Source organism: Leopardus geoffroyi, chromosome X, assembly GCF_018350155.1.
Source record: "Leopardus geoffroyi isolate Oge1 chromosome X, O.geoffroyi_Oge1_pat1.0, whole genome shotgun sequence".
Lineage (NCBI taxonomy): Eukaryota > Metazoa > Chordata > Mammalia > Carnivora > Felidae > Leopardus > Leopardus geoffroyi.
In genome coordinates this window covers 65,885,269-65,893,248 of record NC_059343.1, presented here as the reverse complement: position 1 = coordinate 65,893,248, position 7,980 = coordinate 65,885,269, and the positions used below count along the sequence as shown (strand labels likewise).

The 7,980-nt window shown below is 34.3% G+C and overlaps 1 pseudogene; it reads left to right on the top strand.

The window, feature by feature from the left end:
* The first annotated feature begins 3,280 nt into the window (after nucleotides 1-3,280).
* Nucleotides 3,281-3,813, top strand: LOC123594385 (annotated as a pseudogene).
* Nucleotides 3,814-7,980: the final 4,167 nt, after the last annotated feature.

Sequence of the window (7,980 nt, the reverse complement as noted above, 5' to 3'; positions counted from 1 at the left end):
ATTATTGGATCATGTGGTATTTATATATTTGATATTTTTAGGACCTGCCATTCTACACTCTCCACAATGGCTGTATGTATTTACATATCGATCAATAGTTGATGATGGTTCCTTTTTCTTTACATCTTTGCAAATACTTGGTATTTCTTGTCATTTTGATTTTAGCTATTCTAACTGGTGTAATGTGGTATCTCATTGTGGTTTTGATTTGCATTTCCTGATGACTACTGATGTTGAGAATCTTTTCATGTATCTGTTGACCATCTGTATGTCTTCTTTAGAAAAGTCTCTATTCAGTTTCCTGCCCATTTTTTAATCAGATTTCTTGTGGTTTTTTGGTGTTGACTTGTATAACTTCTTTGAATATTTTCTATATTAACCCCATATTAGATATATCATTTTAAAATATCTTCTCCCATTCGGCAGGTTATCTTTTTGTTTTGTTGATAGTTTCTTTTGCTGTGCAAAACCTTTTTATTTTGAAGTAGTGCCAATACTTTGTTATTGCTTTTGTTTCCCTTTTAGGAGACATATCTAGAAAAAGTTCCTGTGGCCAATGTCAGAGAAATTACTGCCTGTGTTCTTTTCTGGAATTTTTAGTTTCATGTCTCACATTTAGGTATATAACCCATGTTGAGTTTATTTTTGTAAATGGTATAAGAAATTGATCCAATTTCATTCTTTTAAATGTAGCTCTCCAGTTTTCCCAGCACCATTTATTGATGAGATTGTCTTTTCCCCATTGTTTATTTTTGCCTCCTTTGTTATAGATTAATTGGACATATAAATGTGGGTTAATTTCTGGAGTCTTTATTCTGTTCTATTGATCTATGTTCCTATTTTTGTGCCAGTACCATACCATTTTGCTTACTACATCTTTATAGTGTATCTTGAAATCTAGTGTTGTGATACCTGTAAGTTTTTTTTTTCTTGCTTGAGATTGCTTTGGTTATTCAGGGTCTTCTTCTGTTGTATCATAAAGATTTTAGTATTATTTGTTCTAGTTCTATGAAGAAGGTATTGGTGTTTTAATAGTGATTGCATTGAATCTGTAGGTTGCTTTGGGTAATATGGACATTTTAACAATATTAATTCTTCCAATCCATGAGCATTGATATCTTTCCATTTGTTTCTGTCACCATCAATCTCTTTCATCAATATTTTATAGTTTTCAAAATACAGATCACCTCTTTGGTTAAATTTCTTCTTAGGTATGTTATTTTTTGTGCAATTGTAAATAATGTATTTTTTAAATTTCTCTTTCTGATACTTCATTATTAGTGCACAGAAAAGCTATCAATTTCTGGTTATTAAAGTTATGCCCTGACATGCTAATGAAGTAATTTATTTTAGTAGTTTCTTGGTAGAGTCCTTATAGTTTTCTATGTACAGTATCATGTCTTCTGCAAATAGTGATAGTTTAACTTATTTTCCAATATGGATGGCTCTTATTTCTTTTTCTTGTCATATTGCTGTGGCTAAAACTTATAGTACCATGTTGAATAAAAGTGGTAAGAGTGGAAATCCTTGTCTTGCTCCCAATCTTAGAGGGAGAACACTCAGTTTTTCACTTTTCAGTGTGCTAGTAACTGTGAACTTTTCATATATGGACTTTATTATGTTGAAGTAGGTTTCCTCCAACCTTAATTTTGGTGAGAGTTGTTATCATGACAGATGTTGAATTTTGTCCAATGCTTTTTCTCAATCTACTGAGAAGATCATATGATTTTTTTATAATTTTTCTGATATATTGTGTGCTTCTGACTGAGTTGCAAATAAGGAGCCACGATTTTATCTCTAGAATAAAGTCCACCTGATTGTGGTGAATAGAATGATCTATTTACTGTATTGTTGTACATGATTTGCTAGTATTCTGTTGAGAATTTTTTCATCTATGTTCATCAGGCATATTAGTTTATACTCTTCTCTTTTTTTATAATGTCTTGGTCTAGTTTTGGTACCAGGGTAATGCAGGTTTTGTAGACTGCATAGGAAAGCTTTCTTTTCTAATTTTTGGAATAGTTTGAAAATAAATATTAAATCTTTAAATGACTGGTAGAATCCACCTGTGAATTCATCTTCTCCTAGACTTTTATTTCTTTATAGATTCAATTTTATTACTTGTAATCTGTATGTTCAGATTTTCTACTTTCTCCGGGTTGGTTTTTGAAGATTACTACATATTTAGCCATTTATTCTAGGTTTTTCAGTTTTTTTGAATATGATTTTTTTTGCACTTTTGTCTTACAATCCTTGCTAATCCTGTGATATCAGGATTGTCTTCAATCCTGTCTCATTTCTGATTGTCTATAGTTTGGTAATTTTTTTTCTTAATGAGTCTGGCTAAAGGTTTTTCAAATTTATTTATCTTTTAAAAGAATCAGCTTCTGATTTCATTGTTTTTTTTTTCTACCTTTTTTCAGTCTCTGTGGCATTTATTTCTGCTCTGATTTTTATTATTTTCTCTTTTCTACTCACTTTGGGTTTTTATTGTCCTTTTTCCCCTAGTTATTTTAGGTGTAATGTTAGATCATTTATTTGAGCTTCTTCTTGTTTCTTGAGGCATCCCTGCATTGCTATGCACTTTCCTTTTTGGACAACTTTTATTATGTTCCAAAGATTTTTGACCAGTTTGTTTTCATTTTCATTTGTGTCCAGGTATTTTTTAATTTTTTCTTTGAGTGCTTTGTTGACCCATTAACTATTTACTATCATTTTGTTTACTCTCCACATGTTTGTGTTTTTTCCAGTCTTTTTCTTATGAATTATCTCTAGTTTCATACTGTTGTGATCAGAAAAGATGCATGGTATGATTTAAATATTCTCAAATTTATTGAGGTTTGTTTTATGGCCTATTACATGATGCATTCTGGAGAATGTTCCAAGTGCACTTGAAAAGTATGTGAATTCTGGGATTTTTGGATGAAATGTTCTGTATATATCTGTTATGTCCATGTGGTCCAATGTGTAATTCAAAGACATTGTTTCTTTGTTGATTTTCTTTCTGGATGATCTATCTATTTCTGTAAGTGAAGTGTTAAAGTCCCCTATTTTTCTTGCATTACCAACAATTTCTCTATGTCCATTAATATTTGCTTTATATATTTAGGCACTCCTGTGTTAGGTGCATAGATATGTACAATTGTCATGCCCTCTTGTAAGATTGATCACTTGGCCACAGAATGTGCTTTGGGATGAAGTCTTGAGACAAAGAAATCACCACCACCATCTCATCTATATTGTTCACCAGGCCTTGGACACAAAAGGAACTTCGGATTAATATGGGATTGCCCTAAATAGAATCACCCAGAAGCAGAAAATCTGGAGAAAGGACCACCCATTTGGCTTTGTTGCTGTCCCAACAAAAAATCCCAATGGCACAATAAACCTCATGAACTAGGAGTATGCCATTCCAGAAAGAGACTCCATTGGAAAGAGGCTTGTTTAAACTACAGATGCTTTTAGTTTAAACTTCACCTCCTTCAATGCAAATTTGAACTATCACTGTTTTACCCCAACTTGGACCCATCAGACACTGTGCCTGTCCATCTTTAAAGACAGACTGTAGGCAAGCCATCATGATTAAGCAGATCTTAAGAACACAAGACCTTCTAAATGAACCAAATATCCCAGACCCAACTCAAGCAGAAGCCTACAGGATTTACTGCCAAAACAGAGTGCAGTATGAGAAGGTTTGAACACAAGCCAAGAAGTTTGCACCTTCATAAGTGGTGACCATGTGGCATCATAAGAAGGAAGGGATTGGTTTGGAAAGAATTTGTGCACAACAGTTTTGCAAATTTAACATTGCTCTGTTCAATTACAATTACCTGGGGGGAGAACTGGGAGTACACAATTTTCCATTTCCACCACTGGTACACAGTTCTTGATTCACTGAAGTGCCTGGTTTTTCACACAGGATCTCTTCCTTAAGTCTTTTGTATATTTGATTGTGATGTAAAACTTGTTTTCATTTTAATATTGATGTCAGTATTTAAAAGCTGTATCATTATAAACTTTTATACAATGAGCGCCCTTGAACTAGATTCCTTTAATTGCAAATTCAGGAATGCTTCACACCAATTAGAGCTGCACTTAGCCTCCAGCTGGCCTCTAACCTGCTTCATTCTCCTCTGAATTTGGGTTATGTTACTTATGAACCTCAGATCCAAAGTCAGCTGACCTCTAATTTCTGCAACACTTCCTTTGTTTTTATATGGAATTTGCCTGTGTTGCAGTTTAAACTATATATATTTTTAAAATATTGAGGCGCTTGGGTGGCTCATTTAGTTGAGCATCTGACCCTTGATTTTGGCTCAGGTAATGATTCCAGGGTTGTGGGATCGGGCGCTGCATCTGGCTTTGTGCTGAGTGTGGAACCTACTTGGGATTCTTTCTTTCTTTGTCTCAACCTCTGCCCCAACCCCAAGTTGTGTTCTCTCTTTCTCTCTCTAAAGTAATAAAATAGGGGCGCCTGGGTGGCGCAGTCGGTTGGGCGTCCGACTTCAGCCAGGTCACGATCTCGCGGTCCGTGGGTTCGAGCCCCGCGTTGGGCTCTGGGCTGATGGCTCAGAGCCTGGAGCCTGTTTCCAATTCTGTGTCTCCCTCTCTCTCTGCCCCTCCCCCGTTCATGCTGTGTCTCTCTCTGTCCCAAAAATAAACGTTGAAAAAAAATTAAAAAAAATAAAGTAATAAAATAAAAAATAAAAAAACATATATTGATCAATTTATCATCATATCATATTTGTCTCATTATGGTCTATTTTTTTCATTCTTTGTTTTGAAGTCTATTTTATCTTATATAAGTATGTATATCTTATATAAGCTTTTTTTGCTTTCATATGCATGGTGAATATTTTTCTAGCCCTTCACTTTCAGTCTGAATGTGTTTTTAGTTCTGAGGTGAGTTTCTTCTAGGTATCAGATAGATGGGACGTCTTTATTATCCATTTCCCTATCCCATATCTGTTGGTCAGAGCATTTATGTCATTTACATTTAAAATAATTATCAATGAGTGTATGCTTATTGTCATTTTATTAATTGTTTTTTTGGTTGTTATTGTAGTTATTTTCAATTCATTTTTTCCCTTGCTCTCTTTCTTTGTGATTGATGAGTTTTTATGGCATTATCTTTGGCCTTCTCCCTTTATTTTTTGTGCATGTGTCATAGATTTTGAGTGTATGTTTACCAAGATGTTCATATATGATATCTGAATGAAATTAGTGGTCTATACTAATTTGATAGCAATTTAAGTTCAAACACATTCTAAATAAAATAAAAAAGATAATTTTCTTTATTTTTCTTTTCTCTCTTCATTTATTACTCCTTTTTGTGTTTTATGTATGTTATCATTTTTTTTACATCTTTTTATTCATAATCTTCAACATCATACTGGGAATTCTAGCAAATATAATTGGAGAAGAGAAAGAAATAAAAATTATACAGATTTGTAATGGAGAAATAAAACTGCCTTTGACAGTCAACAATGTGGAAAAAAACTCAACAAGAATCTGGAACTAATAAGCAGTTATTTCAAGTTTGCAGGGTTCAAGGTTGATATACAAAAGAGAATCATTTTTATATGCTGACAATTATAAGTGGAATTTGAAATTAAATACACAATAATATTTACTGTAACACTTCCCAAAATGAAATTCTTATGTATAAATATAATAAAAAATGTAAAAGATCTATAAAAGGAAAATTACAATACTCTAATGAATGAACAAAACGCTAAGTAAATTAGGGAGATATTCATGTTTATGGATAGGGAGACTCCATGTTGTCAGTTATTCCTATTCAACAAAATCCCAATCAAAATCCCAACAGTTATTTTGTGGATATTGACACACTGATTCTAAGATTAATATGAAGAGTTAAATGATTCAGAATAAACACAATATTGCAGGGAAAGAACAAATAAGAAGACTGACACTACATTACTTTAAGCTTACTCTAAGGACACAATAATTAATACAGTATAGCATTATCTGATGAAGAGAGAAATAAATCACTAGAACAGAATAAGGAGCTGAGAAATAGACCTACATAATTATAGTGAACTCATTTTTGACAAAGGAGCAAAGAAGTACAATGGAATAATGATAGTCATTTCAACAAATGGTGCTGGAACAACTGGAAATACACACACACACACACACACATTGATAAGAATCCAAATACAGACCTTACATATTTCCCAAAATTAACTCAAGATGATAATAGGCCTAAATACAAAATATAAAATTATAGCACTCCTAGAAGATAAAACAGGAGAAAACCCAGGTGACTTTGTGTATGGTGGTGACTTTTTGGATGAGCACCAAATACACAGTCCATAAAGCAAATAATTGATAGGTAAGACTTAATTTAATTTAAAAACCTCTGATTTATGAAATACAATTAAGAAAAACAAATGAGAACGCAAGCCACAAAATGGGAGAAAACATTTGCAAAAGACACATCTGATGAAGGATTGTTATCCAAAATATATAAAAAAATCATTTAAAAATTCAACAAATAAATGAATACCCTGATTAAAAAATGAGCCAGTCCTTAACAGACACCTCAATAAAAAAGAGAGATGACAAATAAGCGTATAAAAAGATGTTCCACATCATATGTGATCAAATACCAATTAAAACAACAATGGAAGAGGGAGGAGTTAAGATGGTGGAGTAGTAAAGGGACCCTGGGTTTGTCTCCTCCCTCAAACACAGAGCAACATCAAACCTTTTTGAACAACTGGGAAATCAATCTCAAGATTAACAGAATAATCTGAATAATTTTAGAGAGAGAAAAAGGCAGGTATGAGGTGCACAAAGGTGAATTGGAGAGAAGAGCTGCAGTGTCACAGAGGGAAGAGAGCTGTTTTTGCAGACAGGGTGATGACGGAGAGAAACAGTGCATCAGAGTTTGTGAAAGAAAGCACTCCCTCTGTAAGCAGCTAAAGAGAAAGAGTGAAAACATGTACAGGGACTGCACGAAAAAATTGTTCCCCAAACCACTGATGAGAGAAAAATAAGAGGGCTTCAATGTCAGATTTTTATAAAGAGCAGAGCACAGAGTCTGAAGTTCCAGAGGTCAGTCCCTGATGGTGCTCCAGAAAAGAGGCAAAGTGGAGCCAGGGAGTAAGCAGCACGATTTGAAGATCCCCTGGGTCAGGGATACAGGAGTACTGATGCATAGGGGCACTTGTACCCCAATGTTCATAGCAGCACTCTCAACAATAGCCAAATTATGGAAAGAGCCTAAATGTCCATCAACTGATGAATGGATAAAGAAATTGTGGTTTATATACACAATGGAATACTACGTGGCAATGAGAAAAAATGAAATATGGCCTTTTGTAGCAACGTGGATGGAACTGGAGAGTGTGATGCTAAGTGAAATAAGCCATACAGAGAAAGACAGATACCATATGGTTTCACTCTTATGTGGACCCTGAGAAACGTAACAGGAACCCGTGGGGGAGGGGGAGGAAAAAAGGAAAAAAAAAAAAAAAAAAGAGGTTAGAGTGGGAGAGAGCCAAAGCATAAGAGACTGTTAAAAACTGAGAACAAACTGAGGGTTGATGGGGGGTGGGAGGGAGGAGAGGGTGGGTGATGGGTATTGAGGAGGGCACCTTTTGGGATGAGCACTGGGTGTTTTATGGAAACCAATTTGGACAATAAATTTCATATATTATAAAAAATAAAAAAAAATGAATGTTAAAAAATAAAATAAAATATAGTAATAAAAAAAAAAAGAAGAAGAAGATCCCCTGGGTCACGTGAGGAAAAGTGGTTCCCCTGCTTAGAGTGCATTTGGTATAGGTGATATGTCCTCTCTGCAGGCAAAAAACCTGGCAGTGCCATCAAGCCACCATGTTCAATTGTATAGGATAAAAACATGCCAGCTAAGGGCAGCAACCCCTTACTCCAGGTGTGTGTTGTGATTTACCATAAACTCTGAGCTGCTATAGCTACATGGTAGCACAA